The sequence below is a fragment of the Lepidochelys kempii genome, chromosome 22, assembly GCF_965140285.1.
Source record: "Lepidochelys kempii isolate rLepKem1 chromosome 22, rLepKem1.hap1, whole genome shotgun sequence".
In the NCBI taxonomy this organism is placed as follows: Eukaryota; Metazoa; Chordata; order Testudines; family Cheloniidae; genus Lepidochelys; species Lepidochelys kempii.
Window position 1 is genome coordinate 6,378,324 of NC_136401.1, and position 24,121 is coordinate 6,402,444.

The window sequence follows — 24,121 nt, forward strand, 5'->3', positions numbered from 1 at the left end:
GTAGACCTTGTCTGTGACCCTGGTGATCGAAGGGGACTATAAAGCAGAGCAGATCAAAATTTGGAATTTCCATCCCAGAGGAAACTTCAATATTTGTTTCTGTCCCAAATTGGAATGAAAAGCTGAAGTATCGAAATCTTTCGTGGAACAAAAAATTCTGAAAAGTTTTGATTTGGGAGTGTTCAAATGTTTTGTTTTTCCCCTTTGGCTCGATTCACCATTAAGCTGTCTGCCTGAGCCACCAGGGCACCTTGTGGGATTGTATTTGGGGTGCTTCATTTCCCCCATTCTTGCCTATGGCCAGGCTCACCAACCAGACTACATCTCCCATGATGTACTCTGGTCAAAAGACTCCCACGATGCATCACTGCAACTCAGCCAGAAAGGCAACCATGAGGCATCGTGGGAGATGGCACTGCAGTAGCTCAGGTGAACGCAGATTAACGCTGGGCTGAAACTAAACATTTTGATTTGATTGAACAAACCCCGCTGTTTCAATTCAGGATGACCTGACCCCGCATGAAATACGTTGTTTTGATTTTCCTGGTGGAACATCAACATTTTCCGCAAAATCAACTTTTTCAGGCAGAAAGTCTTGACTTATGGAAACCACATTTTCCACTGAGCACATATTTTGATGGAAAATTCCCACCCAACTCAAATATGAAGGTGGCGGGGAAGTGGTTGTGGCAACAGCTACCTAGTAAGGGTGTTCTTTATCGCACCCAGCTGGTTAGTAAGTTGGAATGGTCTTTGGCAATTCGGTCCCAGTGGCTTGATTTTGTCTGGAATCCTTTGTCTGTAAATCAGTAAGAGACTTCCGAGGGAAGGGACTGGGATTGTGCTGTGGGTGAGGGTGTTGTTCATATCTCCCAGCTGGTGACTGCCCACTGGTCTGTTTAGATTGAGTTGTGAATATCTTTTTTTCTTTTTTTCCATTTCAAGTAAGCTACGTGCGAGTATAAGTTTAGCCCATGACATTCTCACATGATTAGAAAGGAGCAGTTCTACAATACTTATTGGAAAAAGCGCCTCTGAGTCTCTGTGCTGGCTATCTTGGGACAACTTGAAGTTATATCCCAGGGGAAATACAAACTAGCTCACTAAATAGCTCCATGATGCTATGCAGTGCTTATTCCAAAAATGTTAGCTAATGCCACAGTGAACTCTCTGGGTTATAAAACGTTTCGGATTCACTGATCTATCTCTAGCATCAGAAAGAGATTTCTGGGTCATGCTTTAGGACAAAATCAATACAGAGCCTAATAGAAAAGGTAACGTAATATAAAATGTCTAAGGCCTTTATACTCTAAAGATAAAGGGCCACGGTGTAATGAAAATCAAGCCTGATATGTCAAAAATATATTGCCAGGTGATACACCTAGATCAACTCTTTTCTATTCGTTTGGATTTAACTGCCCGTGCTCACCCGCGCTCTGTACGTCGACACTACGAGGGGTGACTGCAGCAAATGTCGCTAAACCCACGCTAGCTTTGGTCTAAGTAGCTTGAATAACAATAGCAGTGAAGCTGTGACCGCGTGAACTAGTCACTCAAGTACATACCCAGGGTCCGGGACGGCCTCGTACAGCCCGTGCTGCTATGGCTTCACTGCTAGCGTTATTCAAGCTGGCGCGGGTCTGTCTACACCTGATGCAGTCACACCTCTGTTTGCAGTGTAGACTCACCCCACAGTGTAATGCTTGCTTCCAAAAAGGAGTGAAGGTTGCACATGCAAACTCAAATTTGCTGGCTTTGGGGGACTTTAACTCTGCAGTCTTAACGTTGCAAAAAGTTCGTTCTCTGGTTAAGACACAGCTAGTAAATCTTCGCTTCAGAGCATGGCAGAGTTTTGAGCAAGTGAAAGGGTTACAGTGGCAGTGATAAATTTGGGACAGGCCATCTGGAGTAGCGGTGGGGCTGCTCTGGATCCTGCATGTAGCCACAGTCAGACTCAAACAGACCACTCCTGGTATGGAGTCCCACAGCCAGGGTGCTACAGACAGGAGTGTTGCCCTTGGCCTGGTCCTGACCGGACCTACAATTCAACTGCTACATCCTAAAATATTTACATGCTTGCTATCCCTACCAGATATGCACCGTGATAGGATGTCCCTATAAGCGAGGCGACGTAACATTGCTTGTGTAAATGTAAATGGCTCTATAAGCAGAGGTAAGACCAACCAGACTGAGGGGTGCCATCAGACTACTCTGCTACACTTGGTCCAAAAGGCTGTCAAACCAAATGATCAAGCTGCGTGTGCTATTCTGCACCCTGCTTGCGTTCTGTAGCCTCCTCCTGACCTGCCATCTTGGACTCCCTGCTGGGAGAAACTTCCAAAAGAGAGAGACTCCTGGTGAAGAGAGAGAGAGACTGCTGTACAGTACTGCGTCCAAAATATCCACCAGTGGGAGAAATAGAGAGAGAACCAACCCTTTGGTGGTCTGCGAGCAACATGAAAGGGAGACCGGCTCAGAGCAGGGCTTGCACAAATGGAAGCTAGGTGTTTTCATCACAAATATTCCCCAGTTTAATCTTCTCAACGATGACGTGTTTTAGTCCTTTCCTAATCCAGCAGCAAGAGCCACTGGTGTTTGTGTGTGTGTGTGTGTGTACTGTATAGAGATTATAGATGGCTATATGAACCTCTTCCTCATCATTGAATGCAGCCACCTCTAGATTGGGGTGGGGTGGGGGAGGGTTTGAAGTAGAACATTGCATCTAAAGGAAATTAGTTGGGGATTTTGACTGCAATTCTGGAATAGCTCCCTGAGGCATCTGTTGGTTCCTAAAGAGGTTAGCTTCTTCCTGATGTGCGAGTATGCCCAGGGTGAGAATGGCAGGAGAGCAAAGGCTGTGCTCCCCGCCCGTATCTTTTGTGGGCATTGAAAAGGGGTTTGTAGAGTCCCCAGTATTTGACTAGTGTAGCACAGGTCAGATAAACACTAACTCCTTCTCCTGCACACACAATCCTATTTCCCTTCCTAGCCCCTGTCTGGCTTCAGTAATACTGCCGATCAGACCAGACCCCCTTGTCCCCCGTGTCTCATCGCATTGTGGGTCCTATTGAATCCAGGTAAATACCATCCAGCAAGACAATGTGCTCCCAGAACCTCAGGGATCCCCTAAACCTTCTCTCTTACCAGGACTTGGCCTCCACAACCCTGCTTGCTCTGGTCTTGGCTTTCAGTTTGTTCCCAGTAGCTTCAAGCTTGTGTTTAAATCCTTTATAATTAAATTGTGCCTCACAGACCATTCGGGCAGCCTCAAGTGCAGCGCTTTTACCACCATCTTCTGGATGTGCAGCAGCAGCTGGGTCTGTTGGAGAATTGGCTCTTTGCAGGGAGTCTAGGCTGTGAGGCCCCAAAACCTGACCTTGTGGAGGAGCTGCCTTGTACCTGAATGCTCCTTGTTGCTCTGTTGCACAGTACGCGTAAGCAGTGTCCCTGCTTTAGCTCATCTAAATAGCCCCCTCTCATCAGAACAAAACACTAAACGTGCTCCAGAAAGCAAATAGGAATTAGCTGGAGTTTAACAGGTGGGGGCACCTCTCCAGCGTACCCTCTTGCTAACTGCTGTTGGTCCTAGGCACGAAAGAAAAGGATCTGCAGTCTTGTGTGTGATGCCTGCCTTGAGTCCCATGGAGCTGAAGAAGGCTGTGTTAACCAGCAGAGTCTGATGCTGTAAAGGGGATTGGTGCATTTCTTGGTTCATTGGGTCTTTCCGCTGGAATCTAAAAATAAGTGTCCAAGCCCTCCCCTTCCCCGTGTAAATCCAACCTAATGAGGATTAGTGGATCTCATCGGTGGAAGACTGTTCAGTATTCACAAGGCCCCATCCACAGGCTGGTGGGATGTAGCAGGGCGTTAGGTGCTGCAATGTGGAAGGGCTAATAGTGAATTAATGCCCCACCAGTGCTCTGGTATTTGCCCTGTGGCATCTGTCTCGTATTTTGCACATGATCTGTGTTCGTGATTGTGTTTATACTGCCGGGTGCCCAGATTCCCTAGCCAAGTTAGGGCCCACCTGCACTAGGAGCTGCACCAGCATGGTACTAGAGAATCCCTGCCCCCAAAAGCCTATCGTCTTTAGGTCCCCAAAGATCACCCTACTTTGGGTATTCTAGGCACCAGTAAGACACGGGACGTGTCCAAGCTTAAGGCATGTTCACAGCCCAGAAGAATCATGGCTAGATACCACAAGCCAGCAAACCAGCTTTAACGCTGCTGAGTGGCATTCAAGGCCTCTCACCTGGCATGTTCGGAAAAGGTGACCTCCGTTTAACAAGCAATACGAGATCACAGAATCCTAGAATCTCAGGGTTGGAAGGGACCTCAGGAGGTCATCTAGTCCAACCCCCTGCTCAAAGCAGGACCAATCCCCAACTAAATCAGTGCTGAAGGGAAGATGGTGTTGCTGTTGTTTGTCTGGCTATCTACCTATCGATCTAATCTACCTTAACTTTTTATGCTGCTGCCCATCACCGCAGTATCTGACTGCCTTCCATGTAAAGTCATTAGCCATAGCAAAATCCCTAATGGATGGATAGCAAGAGTGGAAAATCGGGATGGGGAGCGGGGGTAATGGGCACCTGTATAAGACACAGCCCTGAATATGGGGACTGTCCCTATAAAATCGGGACATCCGGTCACCTACCCAAGCTGCACCTTCATAGCGCTGTCTATGCAGCTCTTTTTAGAGCACTGGCGAGCACCCCACTAGCCCAAATCAGTCAGCCAGGGCTGGGAGCTTCGCTCCCACGGGCTCCAAAACGCGCTTAGCCATACCCAGTACAAATAGCCCTCAGCCCTGAGAACGCAGGCTCTTTCTTCCTCTGCCCCGTATCTGCGACCTGTGTAAGCTCTCCAGAAAAGGACTAAGGCCCTTGGAAACTGCGTAACAGACAATAACCACAGAGCTTGTCAGTGGAGAAATAACTTCAACAGCTACGGACTGCGAAAGGTTGAGCTGATGCATGTGGTGGGTTTTCTCTCTGCCTGCGTGTGTCCAGTCTGCCAGTCACCCTGGTATCTCAGTTGTGCAGAAGTCTGTAGGCCAGTCTCTGTGAGTTCCGATGGGATGCTCAGGAAGTGGGTGGGGGACGTGCCACCGGTTTTTTCTAAGTCCTGTAATTCAGAAACTGCTTTTCCAAGAACCTTAATTAAAAACCAACCGAAGCATTGGTGCAGGACCAGTTCCCAGCTGGCGTGATGCTCTTGCATTAGGGCTGGGGCGAGTGGGTGTTTTCGAATCGGCGTTAGACTGGTAATTTGTCTTTCTATCCTTAACGACAGAGTTACTGCTTGGGGTCCCTAACCCCAGTATGGGTGATGTAGCGAGTTCCCCTGAGAACCGGAACGGCCTCAGTTGTCCACACATGCAGCCGTAGCGTCGCGTTAACATAGGCCTTTGCTTTTAGCACTTTGTTCGCATTGCTTTGTCTTACCTGTGCTGTTGGTTGCCAGGGGTTACCATGCCAGCCTGCACCTTGTGGGGAGTCCAAGCCCAGGCAGGAGTGGTGCGCTACTAACAAAGAGAGAGAGTCACAAGGTCCAGCCTAAGCCTTCGCCCCAGGCTGGTTCCTGCCTCAGGACTGCTCAGCCCACATCCTCAGTCCTCTGTCTGGGCTCTAAAGCGCTCTGGCTAGAGGGTTACTCCCACCTCCCTTTATCTCCATGAGTAGAACTAGCTGCACCTGCCTCAGGGAGGCTCACTTAGACCTCGTCTTTTGTAGAAAAGGTACAACTCTCCTGGCAACCCTCCTAGTGTAGACACAGATTATACTGGCAAGGGTGCTTTTGCCAGGATAGCTTGTGCCAGCTCCCAGAACGAAAGAATCTAGGCCAGCGAAAACACTCTTTTACTGGTATATCTGAGGCTATGTTAGGGCTTTTGCTGGTGTAGAAATGTTGTTTTTTTTAAAAAATCACTCCCCAGCCAACATGGCAAGTGTCAAGTATAGGGTTGGGCTCAGTCTCTTTCGGGAGGATCCTCAACAGCAGCTCACAGGAGAGGATGGCCAGCCTTGTACGCTGTCCTAGAAAAGTCAGCCAGCACTCTGGTGAGATGGGAAAAGAGGCTGAGTCCCAGGAGACAAAGGTCCTGGTGGTGTTCGTTAAAAAGCCCCTTGCTAATTGAGTTTCTCTCTCTTGGGTATTTTCTGGGCAAACTCCCCAGGATTCTGTGTCTCTTTGCTGTACATTCTTCAAGAGGGTGAGGTGCCATGGAACTGCTGATAATACATGTAGAAGGGCCCTAGTCAGATCCATCCGGAGGTTCCTCTGTGTCAGGCGGAGATAGTGCTGGCTAGAATACGGCTGGCTCTTTGGAACCTTAAACACAGCCTGGAATGTGGGGAGCTCCTGAAACTGACCCTTCCAGTTTATTTCAGTGAATGGCTTCCCACACTGCCAAGAGAGATGGGGGAGAACCTGTTTGTGGAGCTCTTTCCCCGTTCTCTCTAGTGCTCCCCTGCGATTGCTCCCCTGCGATTGTTTGTGGTGGGGATCCACACAGTTGGCACACGAGCCTGTACCCCAGCAGGCATGATGCAGAAAGCTGACTGCTAAGAGCAGTGGTCCTGGGTGACGGATGCCCATCACTAAGCAGCGCTCACAAAACAACAAGGACCATCGTGGTATCCTAGAAACGTAGCTAAAATGCAAGAGAAGGCAGGGTGTAGCAGGTGGTCTGGGTGGGCACTTAGAATGCACAGGTATTTAGCCATATATACTGGAGTATTGTTTTCCAATGTCTGTATCAAAATTTGGTATGAACTGAGTGACAAGTTGTGATCTATGGTATTGTTTCCAAAAGGCAAGAAATAGAATATGCTCCCAAAGTATCTGACCACCTTCCCCCAAGTCTTCCAAGCTTACACAACCCATTTTTATTGCCATTTCATTTAAAATTTAAAAAAAATCTCAGGTATGTTTGGCTGGTCCCATGGAAACAGCATTCTTCTAGCTCCTAAGATCAGATTGTGCAAACTGACAAGTGGAAAAAGCCATGCATCCTGGAAGTTTTGTGGCATGCAAAGAAGTTAGCAAAAACTAGTGAATATTTCACCAGCATTTCCCCCTCCTCCCTCCTCAACCTCTAGTTTTATCCTACTGTTTTGCCAGCTGTCATGTGGGACTTAACAACCCTGTCATATCTCATTCCAGCAAGAAGCTTCTAAACATGGCAGTTTTAATAACCCCAGGTGATGGCCTATCATCACATGATGAGTTGTAATCAATAAATCATGTGTGAGATGTGGCTATGTAGGCCAACTCATATCTACATTTCAATGTCCAGACTGTAAGAACATTTCTGAGCTTGGTTGCTGAACTGTTCCCCCTCCTCAGTGCCTACTTAAGAGTTGTTCTTGGCTCACAGCAACTGCAAGAAAAATCTAATTCCATTTGTTTCAGGCAATAGAAGGCAATGGAATGAAGGAATTAACTGAAATCCCCTCTTGCCAAATAGCCCTTGCTGCCATCTATGGCTTTGCTAAGCAAGTGTGGAACTTAGACCATTTGCAAAACAAACTGCCTGTCTGGTTTAAAAAACAAAAAAATCCGCGTGGCCTGTGGGAGTGTTTATTGTGTTTTCAGTGTTTTCAGTGTTTGTTGTGCGCCTCGCAAGATTTGATATTTTATTTCAAAGCCCCCACTCCTGGAGTCCCCTGAATGCATGAGAATTTTAGCTTTTTTTTCTTTTCTTTTTTCTTTTTTTAAATGAAAGTTTGGAGCCTTCCTGTGGGCAGAGAGCTGGGAAATGTGAATCTTGACTTTTCAAGCACCAGAGGAAAAATCAAAAGTAGTTTATCTTAAAAAAAAAAAAAAAAGAAGAAGAAGAAATCTTTGTTAAGCCAAAATCTTTTGATTCTTTTTGCCCGGGGGGGGGGGGGGAAGGAGTTGACTCTTGATTTTTTGGGTGCTTGGGGTTTGCAACCCTGCGACCAGGTTTGGGAGCAAGGGCGGGGAGCACAACGTTTCAGGTCTACAGTTGAATATTATTTGGAGCCAAAGTGACCAGAAGCACAATCCTGATTTGCAGCCGCCCTTGGGTAAACACTGTACAAATGCACACAGATGTTCAGATTCTCAAGGAGCACTTGCAGCTCCTGCGGCCTCCAGGTAAAGCCCCAGATGCTCACTGGATGCAACTTACATCAACCATTGAAGTCACTCAATTTCTAAAAAGATTCCTTGGTTTAAAAGAAGTTGAGGCTTTGTAAAACTAATGTGAAAACTTGCAGCTTTAGATTAAATGTATAAAGAACTAAATGTTGCTTTTCAAAGTCTCTCCTAATATGGTGTTGTCTTTGAATTTTACATAACTGCTACAGGTAAAAACAAAATATTAAAGATGAAGGCCGTGAGCCCACAAACATTTAACCAGCTGCGTTCCTTTACTTACATGAATAGTCCTCTTGACATCACTAGAATTAATCTCATGTGCTTAAAATTTAGCATGTGCATAAGTATTGGTCAAAATTGTATTTTTAGTGGCATGAAATCTTTGTAACTTCAAAACAACATTGCTCCAGTGCTAACAATGAAAAGTGATCTAGACTCCGCAATAACTGTGTTAATGTAGTGAAACTTTTTTATAGAGGCCAAAGTTTCCAAAAGTAGGAGCCTGAAGTCCTAAACTCATATTTAGGCACCTAAGAGTATGTCTATACTGCAAAGAAAAACCCTTGGCACCAAGCCTCAGAGCCCAGGTCAATTGACTTGGGTTTGCGGGGCCAGGCTGTGGTGCCTAAAATATCAGTGTAGACATTCCCACTTGGTTGGAGCCTAGGCACTGAGATCCTCCACCATCACTGGGTTTCAGAGCCCAGACTCCAGCCCAAAGGGGAATGTCTATACTGCTAATCTTAGACCTGCAGACCATGCCCTGCTAGCCCAAGTCAGTTGACCCAGGCTCTGAGCCTCGGCACTGACGGAGTTCTTTGCAGTGTAGATATATTCTAGGAGCACAAATCCTATTGACTTTGAACTGCAAACCCTGATGGAGGAGTATAGCCTGGTGAAAGCATTTCAGGTGTTTTGGCTCATGGAAGATCAATCAGTTGGAAAGTGATGCTGGTTGCAAATACAGCGTGGGCTCTTTGTTCTCCTTCTTGTTTTGGGTTTGTGGAGGTCTCTCAGTAAGGAAATGAACAAGGCCCTGGACATTGGGTGGCGTGGGGTGTTTTGGTAAAGTTAAGCATTTTAAGTGTGAAACTTTAGGGGGAAAAATTCTATATTCTGCTAGGAATTAGGATACTAATTAAAGCAACAAGTACAAACCATCCAAGTTCGCAGTTTGACTCTCAAACGGGAAAAAAGTAAAGAACTAGTGACACGTATATAAAGATAGAATCGTAGGACCGAAAGGGACCTTGAGAGGTCATCTAGTCCAGTCCCCTTCACTCAAGGCAGGATTAAGTATTATCTAGACCATCCCTGATAGGTGTTTGTCTAACCTGCTCTTAAACATCTCCAACAATGGGGATTCCACAACCGCCCTGGGCAATTTATTCCAATGCTTAACCACCCTGACAGGAAGTTTTTCCTAATGTCCAACCTAAACTGCCCTTGCTGCAGTTTAAGCCCATTGCTTCCTGTCCTATCCTCAGAGGTTAAGGAGAACAATTTTTCTCCCTCCTCTTTTGTGTACTTAAACTGTTATGTTTTCTCTGAGTTTTCTTTTCTCCACACTAAACAAACTCAATTTTTTTTCAAACTTCCCTCATAGGTCACGTTTTCTAGACCTTTAATCCTTTTTGTTGCTCTTCTCTGGACTTTCTCCAATTTGTCCATATCTTTCCTGAAATGTGGCCCTCAGAACTGGACACGATACTCTAGCTGAGACCTAATCAGCGTGGAGTACAGCAGAAGAATTACTTCTCCTGCCTTGCTTACAACACTCCTGCTAATACATTCCAGAACAAAGATTGCTTTTTTTTGCAACTACATTACACTGTTGACTCATATTTAGCTTGTGATCCACTCTGACCCCCAGATCCCTTTCCATAGTACTCCTTCCTAGGATTTCCCATTTTGTACATGTGCAACTGATTGTTCCTTCCTAAGTGGAATACTTTGCAATTGTCCTTATTGAATTTCACCCTATTTACTTCAGACCATTTCTCCAGTTTGTCAAGATCATTTTGAATTTTAATCCTATCCTACAAATCACTTGCAAGTCCTCCCAGCTTGGTATCATCTGCATACTTTCTAAGTGTACTCTCTATGCCATTATCTAAATAATTGATGAAGATGTTGAACAGAACTGGGCCCAGACCTGACCCCTGCGGGACCCCACTCAATATGTCCTTCTAGCGTGACTGTGAACCACTGATGATTACTCTCTGGTGATGGTTTTTCCAACCAGTTTTGCACACACCAGATAGTAGCTAGGTTGTATCAGATTTATATTTTTAAAATTTATTTTAAATTTTTTAAAACAGTTAATTTTTAAAAGTTGTGTTTTTCCCCCTTCACCCTCCTACTCAAAACCACTGAAAACCAGGGCTGTTGGGCCTGAGCCCAGCAGCCTTTGATAGATCTAGAACCCCAGGACTCCTTCAGAATGGTTCAGGAGGGGGCAAGGTTATTCTATGGAAAGCAGCACAAGGCTACAGTAGGATCGTAGGGTGTGCTGGAACTTCCTAGGTGAGACTCTGCCTGACAATGTGGTTCTGTTGAAGGTAGATCTCCAAAGGCGTTAATGATTCCAGTGTTTCAAGCAAGCCTGGTGAATAGCACCCAGGAATGCAGTGTCCTGGAAGATCAATGACTCAGTCACTTAGGACTGTAAGGGTTGCATGTTCCAGCTGGGTTTCTTATGACAGTTCCGAGTTGCTTCTGGATGAGGGTGCATCTGGTCCAGGTGCTGCAGTGACCCATTCTGCGTTCATTCGTTTAGATAAAGAGCATTTCACTGGGGAGTATTGGCAGGCTTCTAGGGAGTTTGGGGCAAGTCAGCTGCCTGTTGGAGCTAGTGTCAGACACTGGCACAGCGGTTTACAGGAATCACAAGAGACTATCGCCAATATGGGAAAACAAACAGGAGCTGGTGTTCTGCATGGTGACCACATGGCCAGGGCAGCTTTGCCTCTCCTTCATCCTCTGAGACTTTGGGTACATCTACAGTGCAATAAAAGATCCATGTCTGGCCTGGGTCAGCTTATTCAGGCTCGTGGGGCTCGGGCTGCAGGGCTGGGAATAGCCGTGTAGACGTCCGGATTGGAGCCCAGGCTGTGAAATTCTGTGTGAGGAGTGGGTCTCAGAGCCCGGGTTCCAGCCGAAGCCCAAACGAAGCCCAACTGCGGCTGTTAGCCCACAACCCAAGTCCCATGAACCTGAGTCAATTGTGCCGGGCTCTGAGACTTGAGGCCCTGGATTTTGTATTCCAGTGTAGATAGACCCTTTGTGTCATGTTGGCGTTGACGGCAGATCTTTGCCTGAGGGTGTTAAGAAGCATTTGGAGTAGTGGTAGTTTATTTTTCAGTTTGCCGGCCATTATCATAGAATATCAGGGTTGGAAGGGACCTCAGGAGGTCATCTAGTCCAACCATCTGCTCAAAGCAGGACCAATCCCCAATTTTTGCCCCAGATCCCTAAATGGCCCCCTCAAGGATTGAACTCAATAACCCTGGGTTTAGCAGGCCAATGCTCAAACCACTGAGCTATCCATCCTCCCCCTCCCCCCCCCCCATATTCAAAATATAGTTGTCATAAGTCATTTGCGGGTGAACCAAAACCATTCATTTTTTAATTTTTTTGGCAAATTGAAAAGCTGAAAACAAATCGTTTCAGACCGAACAACACATTTGCTTTTAAAAACTCAAAATGTTTTGTTTCCGCTTCAACCCTATTTTAAACCTTTTTAAAATAAAATTAAGTGACACACCACTCCTTTGGAAACGAAAAAATGGAACATTTAGAAAATGACCAAATGAAATGTTTCTGGTCTTTCAGAAGTGAGTTAGGTTGTTTTTTACTCAAACCATTTGGTGAAATCGACACGAATTCAAAACATTTTGACGTTGCTGAATCTGCATGTTTCCCCCGGAAAGAACTTTGCCTGAAATTTTAGCTCCGCTCTGGGTGGGGATCTTGTAAACAACGAGGGCCAGCTGCTGTAATCCTTCCACCCCAGTGCGGGGACTTGTTGCCACGCTCCTTGTTCTGCTCTTCACAGCTCGTGCCGCACCAAGGTGGCTTGTGGGGGAGGATGGGGCCAGGGCACTGCCCGCTCCACAGAATACTGCCATTGGCAGTGAACGCACAGGGTCCTCGCACCTTGAGTGCGTGTCTTGTGCGGAGTCACGCTGCAGGGAGTGACCTGTACCTTTCCTCCCCTGCTCCCCATGCACCTGCCTGAGCACCATACGCCCCTGCCTGTCAGCCTGGAGACTGGGGGTTTCTTCCACCCTAGTGATGCCTTTATGCATTCAGGAGAAGGTGTGGTATGCGACCCTGGCTGCTTCTGCAGCGGCATGGCTGGGTCTCCAGCTCCTGCACCGTAACCCTTGGGCCAGCGGGGAAATCCTCTCTAGTAGTAGGAACGCTGTCAGCATCGCAGGGAGGGCTCCACCGGGCAGCACCCGCCAGTATCACTGCATGGGCTAGTGGGTGGAGCAGTGAAGATGTGCAGAAGCCCCTGCCCTCGGGCAAGGGTCTCCCCTCTGCAGAAGCAGTGATCTCCACCCCGCTTGCCTTGGCCTGGTTCCTCTTGTGTAGGGAGCTCCCTTTTTGTTTCTGCCCCTTATTCCACATGACGAGTCGTCAGGCTGGGCCTATCTGGGTGCGCTCCTGCGAGAGTTCTTGGGGGGAGGGGCAGGGCTCTTGCTATGCCCGGCAAAGGGAGAAGGTGCGCAGTGTAAAGAGAGCCCCTTGGCTCCTTGTTGCGCTGTTCCAGGGTGTTGCTGGGGTGTAGGATCCTTGGCCGCAGAACTACTGAAGGTGCAAGGAGTGAGTCTGTTGAAGAGAGTCAGGTTACTTTGGCAACGGCTTTGTATTCCAACTTGGAGATTCAGTGCAACTCTAGGGAAAGCCACCATCCCAATGGCATCGCCCAAACTGTCCATATCTGCGAACTGTCCTAGCGTTGGCTTGGTGATGTATTGAGTTCATTAGAGTTTGTTACAGACCGTCAAGTGCTCATCAAACAGCCAAGTGAATCCAAGGAATTGTCACTCTTTTGCCAACATTTCTCAAGCAGGAGGAGAATGCGTTCAGTGTGTGTTTTCTGCCAGTTATTCACCGAGTTTTAGTTCCAATAAGTGTGGTAAGAGCAGGAAACTGGGAATCAAAGAGCTGGAGACTCAAGCTTTGACCTTGGGCATCTGGACGAGAAATTAGAGATGGGAAAGAACTTTCCAGTCCCATCTAGCCTGTCCCATGAGGGCCTGAGCAGGACTGTTCTACACACCATGCTGGAAGAAGCCTGAAAAGCAACATCTCTTTCCACCCCATCCACAGGAGGATTCTCCAAGCCCGTGGTTAGACCACTTGTGGGAACAGGGTCTCCTGTTTCCCTGGGATCTAGATTTGCAGGGAATCCTCTCCTGTCTTTGCTCCTACCCTGCCAGACACATCACATCAGTTAGGGCTGCTGGCCACACAGCAGGGATGACCAAGCAAGGCGCTGGGTCTCTGAATACTGTGATCTGTAGGCTGAAGGGAGACGCTCTCTCATCCCCCACCCATAACATGACAGCTCTGGTTGTGCATCCCAAAATCAGATTGGCTTCCATTTCCACATATGGCTTTGCTAAGCTGACGTCCAGCATGTTCATGGTCACCTCTGTGTCTTTCAGCATAGCTGCTTTGGAAGTGAGTGACTGAAACCTGCTTGTGTAAGACTGGAGGACTGTTCTGCCCCTTCAGCTTGTGCATCCAAAGAACATCTGACCATGCTTGTTCTCACTGGCAAGTAGGAAGAGTATTCCAAACCCAGTGTGTTGGTGAGAACTTAAAACAAGCAAACCCAAATTCTGTCATTAGCCCGATTGCCAGTTTAGTTACAAAGCATCTGTTTTCAGATGGTGAATTTCCTTGAATGATGTGACCCTCTTCACATAACATGAGAACCAAGGGTCACCCAATGAAATTAATAGGCAGCAGGTTTAAAACAAACAAAAAGAAGCACAGTCAATCTGTGGAACTCCTTGCCAGAGGATGTTGTGAAGGCCGAAGGTATAACTGGGTTCAAAAAAGCATTAGATGAGTTCATGGAGGATAGGTCGATAATGGCTATTAGCCAAGAGGGTCAGGGACACAACCTCAGGCTCTAGGTGTCCGTAAGCCTCTAACTGCCAGAAACCTGGGACTGGACGACAGGAGATGGATCACTCAATAATTGCTCTGTTCTGTTCATTCCCTCTGGGTCACCTGGCATTGGTCACGATCAGAAGACAGAATACTGGGCTAGATGGACTATAGGTCTGACCCAGTATGGCCATCCTTATGTTATCCTCCTTTGAGTTCTCTCCCTGGTGAATGATACATATGGAGACTCCTATGTTGAAACATCAGAGATGGCCACAGCTGGAGATGGGAAAGGGATGGGGTGATACGGAGAATCCTGCCTTAGATGCCTGGCTGGTATCTTGCGCGCATGCTCAGGGTCAAATTGGTTACCAGATTTGGGGTCATGAAGGACTTTCCCTCCCAGGTCAGATTGGCAGGGACATTTGTGTTTTTCACCTTCGTCTTCAGCATGGGACTGGGATCACTTGCTGGGCTCATCTGAGCCTAAAATTATAGAACCACAGGGTTAGAAGGGTCATCTAGTCTAACCCTCTGCCAAGCTGCAGGATTTGTTGTGTCTGAACCATCCAAGACAGATGGCTCCAGCCTCCTTTTGAAAACCTCCAACAACCTCCCTAGGCGCCTGTTAATTGTCCTACTCTGCTTACCATTAGGAAGTTTTTCCTAAGATTTATGTCTCACCTGATCAGTTCCTCGCCATTGCAGGGGCCGCAGGCATCGGTGGCACATTGGTTCTCTGCCTGGGAACCGTAGTGCTTTGGTCTAACTGAAGTTATTGGGTCAATGCCGGGGTAACTGGGTGAAATGTAATGGCCTGGGCCATTAGACTAGATGGTTTGTTGGTCCCTTCTGCCATTAAACTCTGTGAAACTCAAATGGTGGCAGCTTAAGGGAATGAACTTGCCCTGTGGTTTGCTTTCATCCGAGCTGTTCTGTGGAGAGCGAGCACTGCTGGGGCTCCTGTTCGCAGGGAAGGTTGAACCTTGCTGCTTCCCTGTAGGGGATGTGACTTTCAGACAGTCAATCCCCCTCTCCTAGGGCAGGGGCGTTTGGAGTGGTCCCTGTGGCCAGGAGATGCTCGCCTCCAGGCAGTGTGGGCTGCTTGTGTGCAGGGAGGGGATTCTCCATCCTCCTCAGGGAACTGCTTCAGGAGTCAGTAGTTTCTCTCTCCATGTAAAGGCATCTGGTATGTTAGCCCCACGCTGCTGGGGAGTTTCAGTATTTAACTTGAAATCCGGCCAGCAAACTGGGAGCTGCTTCCCTTCTTTTCCTGAGGGAGTAAATAAATAAAAGGGCTGGGAACAATAATGGGAAAAACCTCACTTCCCAGGCTGCCTACTGTGGAGCAGCTGAGCTCGCTCGCCGGTTTATTTACAAAGCCTCTGTTCGGAGATGATTAATCTCCGGTGCGAGAGTGAGTGATATGGAGACTCCAGTGGTGAATTATCACTCTAGCAGGGAGGCAGTGGCTGGGTTTCGATGTCAGCCAGGAGCATAACTGGCTCTGGTAAGCAACATGATGAGAGATACCTCCGTGATCCCAGCCATTATATTCTAGCCCCACTGTGACTCTTGGCAAACTGCCAGCACAGGAGGTGCCAGGAATGGCCATTTACTAAGAATACCATCAACCTGGGTCCATCGTGAAGCTGACAGCGGATCGCTTCCTTGCCAAACACCCGCTGAAGGCTAGCTTCAGACACTTGCCTGCCCACGCAATTGTAAAGAGCCCGCCTTGTTAGCCTAGTGGCCTTTTCCTCTTGCTGGGATTTCTTAAGTTCTTATGTTCTTACAATGGAGTTAGCTATTCTTAGGCTATGAGTCGTTCACCCTAACGTGCCCAGTGATGTTAGGCTAATTTCTCTCAGCCATACATGGAGAGGGTGAAACCCGCAGCTTTCCCCAGGGGAACCATAGTTAATGAGAGCCGCGTGGACTGGAATTGTGTTGAACCTTGAATTCAACATGCAGCTCGGTCTGTTTAGGTGGAGACGATTCCCTTTACATTGTTCAAATTGCCTTGTAGAAATCTTGGAATCTATTGTCTTCCTGAGAAACTAAGTTATCGCCCAGCAGCAGGTACTTCCTGCCTAGGAGCTGCAAGGAATGGTCAGGAAATGTTACTTGTGTCTGGGGAAAAACAGATATCTTAAGAAGTCTAAAAATATCCAAGCACATGTGCTCATGTTTATGTCCTGTGAAATATGAAGAACTTTGCAGTAAATTCCGAAGTCATCGCCGGATGTTGTACGCTTATTTGGAGGGACAGTCGGCGCTTACGGCACTGTTATCAGCTCCTTGATGCTGGGTTTAGTGAGTTGTGATCCCCGCTCTGTGGAATCACCAGTTTCTTTCTGTGTCGTGGAGCACCGGGATGCCCTGGTGAAATTGCAGGGCCAGAGAAACAGGTTCCATTGTGCAACTTTACTGCATTTTCCCCCAAACGTTTTAACCCCACCCACTCTCTTGGAATAGTGGCTGTGTCTGCAAGCCAGGCTGTGTGTTTACGTTGTCATCAAATTTAGTTCATAGAGCTTAAGGGAAGAAGGGACCATTGGATCATCAAGTCGGACCTCACAAGCCCTTACATTTTACCTGGTTACTGCTGAACTGAGCTCAGTAGCTTGTGTCAGCTAGTTATAGTTAGCCCAGATCAATGCTAGCCCCCTCCCTAGGGGCTTACTTGGACTTGTTACACTGACAATGCCGTGTCTCTACAGGGTTTACATTGAGCTTGGTGGCGGAGTCTACAAACGCTGCTTTTTTGTCGTGAAGACCTAGGCTAACTGGTGCCTTTGGCATGTGCTCTGCAAGCCAATAACGGGGAAAAGCAACAGAACAAAGCCACGCCCCTTCTATTTCATTGAGTGGGCTAAAAACCCAGGTTACTGTGGCTGAATGATCTCTCCTGCCTGGCGCAGTGCTGAATTTCCTTTAAACATCCAACCACACAAAACCCGTAACCGTGCTCTTCGCTTTGGGTCAAGAGCTGCCCTGACGTGGCCAGAGCTGGGCAGAGGGGCTGATGTTCCCTCATTTTGGCTGCCCGAGCCAAGTCTGGTTTGACTTAGCTGCGATTAGAACGATACGTTGTTCTCTGGGGCACTGAAAGTGAAGTCTCCTCTCTCTGTGGGGGAAGAGCCCTTCCTCCATTTCCCTGTCACCCTTTCCCAGACGACCAGGGACTAGAACAGAGGTGGGCAAATTACGGCCCACAGGCCACATCTGGCCCGCGGGACTGTTCTGCCCGGCCCTTGAGCTCCCGGCCAAGGAGGCTAGCCCCCGGCCCCTCCCCTGCTGTCTCCCCTACCCCGCAGCCTGAGCTCGCCATGCCGCCAGCGCTCTGGGCGGCGGGGCTGTGAGCTCCTGCCCGATAGCGTGGCTGGCTCCTGCCGGGCAGCGCGGCTGCCAGACGTGCTGCTCTAAGCAGCATGGTAAGGGGGTGGAGGGGGGTTGGATTAGGGGCAGGGAGTTCCAGGGGGCAGTCAGGGGACAGGGAGCAGTTGGATGGGGCGGGGCAGTCAGGGGGCGGGAAGCAGCGGGGGTTGGGTAGGGGATGGAGTCCTGGGGGGCAGTTAGGGATGGGGGTGTGGACAGGGGTTGGGGCAGTCAGGGAGCGGGGTGGTTGGATAGGGGGTGGGGTCTGGGAGAGGGATTGTTAGGGGTGGGGGGTCCTGGGAGGGGGCGGTCAGGGGACAAGGAGCAGGAGGGGTTGGATGGGTTGGGAGTTCTGAGGGGGGCAGTCCAGGGGGCGGGGGCCAGGCTGTCTGGGGAGGCACAGCCTCTTACCTGGCCCTCCATACTGTTTGGAACCCCGATGTGGCCCTTGGGCCAAAAAGTTTGCCCACCGCGGACTGGAGCGAGCCCTCCTCCCAAGGCCCATCCTGGATTGGGTCTCTCTTCTCTGCATGGAGCAATCTGCCCTTTGGTGAAAGGCCGTGTGCTGCAGGCCCCCCCGTTGTCCGTGGGGGTGAAGAGCTCCCCAGTGACGAGAGCTTGGAGTGGCTGTCCGCCTTGCGCTCTGACCTCTGGGATGCCTCTTTCTGACAAAACAGCAAAGCCCTGCTCAGAGCGCTGACTGACTGAGGGACATCACTCGACTCGCCCACAATCTGACCGTCTTTCACCAAAGCTGCCATTTCCAGCCGGTGGAGCTGGAGCGGCTGGCAGATGCTGGCGGTGTTCCTGGGCCTTGTGTAACTCCGATACCTCCTGGTTGTGGTGCTCTGTCCCGTACGGTGGCATCGAGACCACTTCGAAATGAATGAGTCTGCTCTATAGCCGTAGCTAAGTGTCACGTGGCTTTTAGCTCATGCAGTAGAGGCTTCTGCATTGAGCTCCAGAGGTCCCAGGTTCGATCCCGCCCGGGGTCTACTGGTGTTACACTTGTATCATCTACCTCTGTGTTATGTCAGACAGAGCCCCGCTGTCAATGCATGCAGATTGTAACCCCCCAGGGGAGCCACCTCCCCATTGCCCTCTGGGAGGGCCCTCTTTGCCATACACCCTCCTCCCAGCTCTCTGTGCTGCTCTCTTGGCAGTCCCCTTGTCTGGGGTTCTCTGGGTAAAGGAGCCCTGTGTTGATGGTCACTGTCCCTGGCTATCTTTAATAGGACCGGCTGAGATATGGAGGGTGATGCATGCACATCCAGTTTAGGTTTCTTAGACTTTAGGATGAGCTAGATTTATTGCTACCATTTCTCCATTCATGTGTCATAAAATATCATGCTTGAAATTACTCTAAGCCCCAGAGGTTTTATGAAGACTAATGGTTATGCCCAGACTGTGCAAACCTGGAGCCTGGTAGCTGCACTTAGAACAAGAGACTGTGATGAAATTGCTAGACACCACATGCCTAGGTATTGGCTCTGGGTGAAACTGCAGCAGTGGAGAGGGCCTGCCCCAGGCCTCATAAGAGGGACCTGAGGGATGCATAGGACTGGAAGTGGCCCTCTGCACAAGGGGAAATTTCACTCTGTTCACCCCTAGCGCCCTGGCAGTGACTGAGAACTTGTCTATATGGGAGAGCCTGCCCCATTGGACTGGTCTAGTGATCCCAGGCTAACCCAACCCTCAGTCCAGTAGGAGAGAAGCTTTTCCCCATTTAACTTAAACCTCTTCTCAAGCAACGGACACTAGGCCACAGAAGGCCCTCTCCCACCAGACTCCTAGGCCATGCCTACGCTACAAAATTACGTCAACTCAAGTTACGTGGGCATACAGCCGCCACAGTTAATACATCACTTGTGCGCATGCATACTTGGCTTCTTGTGTCAGCGGTGTGCGAACTCACCAGGCGTGCTTGTACCGATGCGAAGTATGGTGCACCATGGGTAGGTATCCCAGTGTGCAACTCAACATCATCCAGCACATTGTCTTTTGAGAAGTGTTGGCAATGCATGATGGGGCTGAAACAGGTCACGCAGGGGTGACTGGGAGCAAGGGACCAGCTTAACAGTTTGCAACTGTCTCCATCACGTAATGTCATCTGCATCAATCATTCTCGCTCCATTTTTTTTTTCAAAACCCCACGAACCCACGTGCCCCCCCATTGCTGTCCATCATCTCTGACAGACACCTGGAGCCTGCCCAGCTCTGCACTGTTATGAGCATTGCAAGCACAGGGCGCATGATCTTGAAGCATTTGCAGAGCTATGAGAAGAAGCGAATCAGTCGGGGACATGACGGTTCCTTGGAGACAGATTGCTGTGGGACATAGCGAGAACCGACTCAAGTTGTTGGTGGCTGTCACAGAGCAGCTGCAGGTGGTGGAATGCTTGTTCTGGGCTCGAGAAACAAGCACTGACCGGTGGGATCGCGCCGTCATGAAGGTCTGGGATGATGAGCAGTGGCTGCCGAACTTTCGGATGCGCAAGACCACGTCCCTGGACCTACATGCAGAGCTCGCCCCAGCATAGCGAGGCCAGACTGAAAGCTGCACTGAAGAAGCAAGATGGACAGATGTAGCAGATGGAACAGGTCCTGACTTGCTGCACAGCTGGATCATGGTCATCCACCATAGTCCTCCTTCCTCGTCCATCATCACCTCCCCCTCCTCCTCCCTGAGGGTGCAGAGGTGGGTACAAGCAGATAATGGGCGAGGAGCCGGGAGCACATGCTAATGTGCAGATGTCACAGCCAATGGAAGAGTGAATGCCCTGTTCCTAGGGCACGCTAGGATGCATGAAATAATGGAGCTATTAATTTATGGCTTGGTGCCGTGACCTGACCTGCCAGAGCAGTCACATAACTGATCCATAGTGGTGGCAGGTAATCAATGCCCTTATTAGAGCCCTTTATGTAAATGGGAATGGGCTTTGGAAACGTATTGGAAACCCAGTGCAGAGACAGCACATGGGCTGTTGCTAGAAAGCCAGCTGCTCGCTGTCACGGCGGATCAGACAGGGTCAGCCTGTTTTAACTCTTGTTTGGAAGCGGGCAGAAGGGCAGGGCAGGGATTGGATTCTAACAAGGGGTTCCTGGTATGCTCAGCTCGAGATCAGCCCCAGGGAGAGCCTGTTTGGATCTGGCAGCGCGGCCCAGAAACATTTTAGATGTGACTGAGTGACCCAGCCTCTCTCAGATGCTAGAGGAAGCAAAGGCAAGTATCTCTCCGGCTGTAGCTCTTTGCCTCTCCCCTTCCAACAGTGCACTGTTGACCTCTCTAGTAGATTACTTTCCAGCTGATCCTCCTTCTGCAGTGTTGGAAAATAATCTCCTGGGTTGTAACTCCAGCAATTAAAGCAGCTCTCATCAGTGATGGGGGCTTGGGGGGCAGCAGCGTTCTCCCTGGGATGCCTTTAAGTTCCGAGTGTGACTCAAGGATGCACTTCCATCCCATTAATATTCCCCAGTGCTTTGCTTCTTGGTTGTGTCGTCACCCATGCCTAATCCGGTGAGCATGGCCTGTGTTTGCTGCAGCCGTGAACGTGGCAGGGACAAGCTGCCTTTTGCTGTGGGCGTTCTCCCTGGAAACCAGCTGTCTGTTTGCAGCGTTAAAATGGGGGGCGAGGGGTCTCAGTAACGGAGCCCTCCATAAATAACCCCAACTGGAGGGAGACTAACAAGGGGAAACTGGGTGCATTTTAATAAACTCCAGAGAGGAAGGCGGGCCTGCATGGTTAAGGCCAGACTGGGATTGAGGAGACCCCCGTTCAATTCTCTGCTCTGCCTGTGTGACCTTAACAAGTCACTTAATCTCCATGCACCTTGGCTGCACAGTCCATTTTCTCCCACCCTTGGACTGTCAGCTCTGCGGGGCAGGGACACAGTCTCTTATGGACCCCGAGCTCAGCTGGGGCCTCTCGGAGCTGCATAGTAATAAGTGACTCTAGAAAATAACAATCCAATGAGATGGAAAGCCTGAACATGCTGAGAAATTGGCCCTAGAGGGCCCGATTCACATCCTCTGCATAGGTATGACACAGATCACAGACCAGTGTACGCCTGAGCCTCTCTGGGCAATGTTTCTATTCCAGGCCATGAGATCTAATGAGAGAGAGAGATTGAGCCTCGCACCGAGAGATCTCTAGCACTTGCACTGGAGATCAGATTAAGCTAATTTTAGGAGGCTACTAATTGCCGCTGTTCTGACGGGCAGCACCTTGGAGGACGGAGCGGGGAGGATTAAAACTACAAAATGACTATTTATGACTTGTCCCCACGTTGGAAACCCTGCAAGTGGAGTCGGGTCCCCTGCTAGATCTCTGTTATCGGCACAGATCATTTGGAAGCCTCTGTCCAAACAATGGGTCTGGCTGGGCTGCGGCCTGAAACACTGAAGTGAAATTTAACACCTGACAAATGGCAGCAGAGCGAGTGGAGAGATTTCACCCAGTCCTATTATGGTCTCGCTAGACTGGTCCCGTATAACTCGGTGCTGGGACCGGGGCAAGTTTGGGAGCCTTAGACAGGAAGAACCTTTGGAAGAACTTATTTCCTGCCATTTGAGAAGGTGTCTGTGCCTTGACGTGCCATCTACAGTCTCCCAGGTTCATAGGGTTGTGGTAGAGGCACTAATATGCCATCAAGGAGAGTGGGCCCCGCTGCCTGGGTCGGGCATGTCTAGGCATGTGGACAACTAATAACTGAAAAGGGGCTCAAGCCAAGGCGGTCAAGCTGGGGCTCAAGGAATGTTTATTTCTAGACCTTCTTCTGCCACTCAACCAATTTTTCACACGATTAGGTTGCTCTTGTAACAGCCAGAAAATTGGTGTGAGAGAAGGTGGGTGAGGTAATATCGTTTATTGGAGCAACTTCTGTTTGGGGGAGAGATGCTTTCCAGTCACACAGAGCTCTTCTTGAGATCTGGAGGCAAGCTCCGTGTAGCTCGAAAGCGTGTCTCTCGCATCAACAGAAGTTGCTCCAATGAAAGACGTTACCTCACCCGCCTTGTCTCTAATATCCGGGGACCGACATGGCTACAACGTAGCAAACCGAAAATTCAGGGGTATTTTTGCCCACTCCAGTCACCATATTGAGGGGCCATGTTTAGACCTCGTAATCCCCCTCCCTGGCCCACTTTCCCCTTTAAGAACTCTTCTGCAGGAGGTGTTTAATCTTCTGATTGCCTCAATGCAATGTTACTCTGCCTGTTCTCCAGCTTTTCTCTCTGGCTGTCCGCTGTCTGGAGGAGGGAAATCTGGCTGAGCTGGGCACTGAGCTGCTCCATTCTCTGTCAGTTCAGGGCGTGCGTCTTACCCCGCGTTTCTCTTGTGAAGAGCATTGTAAGTTCTGTGATGCAGAGTCCTCGTGCACATGTACCCAAGCTCCCCTCTGCAGCCCAGAATGAAGACTACGTCGGCTGGGTCGTCTTCTGACATGCTGCCCAATGTCACCTAGTCCCTCCCTCCGAGGAAAGAGGCCATTAGGTGCATGCTAAAGTGGACAGTCATATGAATGGTCCTGGAGCTGGCTCTTCTGTTAGTCCCCTCTGATGGGGTGCTGTCATCAAACCTTTGGTCCCCTGCTGTGAATAGCCTTGTACTCATTTCAGAGGTCACCCCACCTAGTCCCCAGCCATGAGTAGCAGGAGCGTGTGCAGAAGAACTGAGGGGGTTTGAAACCAGCTGGCCAGGACTCTTCGCATTCTTATCAGCAGGAGGAAAAGGCCAGGGTAAGGCAGGAACAACCAGCCGGAGGAGCCTGCGGGATGCCAGTAGATGGGAACGAGACTCAAACAAATCTAGATGCTTTATCAAACAGGCCATGAGTGCAACTTCCTGTTGTTGTCGTGAGCATTTCCAGGGCTTTGTTTTTTGGCGGGGTCCTGTGGAAATGGCTGGTCCTGATGTCAGAGCTGTTCCTGTGTGCAGGGAAATGTCTTACTCCCATTGTCTTGCATCCTCTTACCGAATGCTCGACCTCGAGAGCCCGGAAATCCTTCCCTTCTGAAGACAGATGGCACATCCTTCGGCGCTCCTGAGGAGCACAAACATGTAGCAAAGACCCTTGTGCTGTTCTGGGGTGCGGGAGCCCCAAGAGGGAGGAGCCGTCATCGCTCTTGTTGCGATGATCAGATCCAGTCTGGAAGCAAATTTGGTTTTGCTGAATTTATCGGGGGAAATGGCTCAGCCATTAGCTAAGTGGGAAGGAGACTAGCACTGAATGTGGCTGTTCCAGATCTGTGCGCCTCTGGTCCGGACCGGCGTTCCAACCACATGCATTGTTTGATGTGTAACCCATACGTGTTCGAGGCCCCAGTTCTGCAGGGTGCTTAAGTACATGCCAAATTACCCTGCAAAATCAGGGCCTTGCAGTGGCTGGTAACTAATGGGACCTGCTGACTTTGGGTACGAATATTTCTCTTGGAAAAGCGGCAAATATTGAGCGAGCAGCAGAAGGGATTAGAGAGGGGTCAATC

At 49.3% G+C, this 24,121-nt stretch overlaps 1 protein-coding gene across 1 annotated transcript in view; it reads left to right on the top strand.

Annotated features, from left to right (window-relative positions):
* Nucleotides 1-24,121, top strand: part of ESAM (endothelial cell adhesion molecule) — an 89,642-nt gene that overhangs the window by 37,008 nt on the left and 28,513 nt on the right. The gene's annotated exons all lie outside the window — the stretch shown is intronic.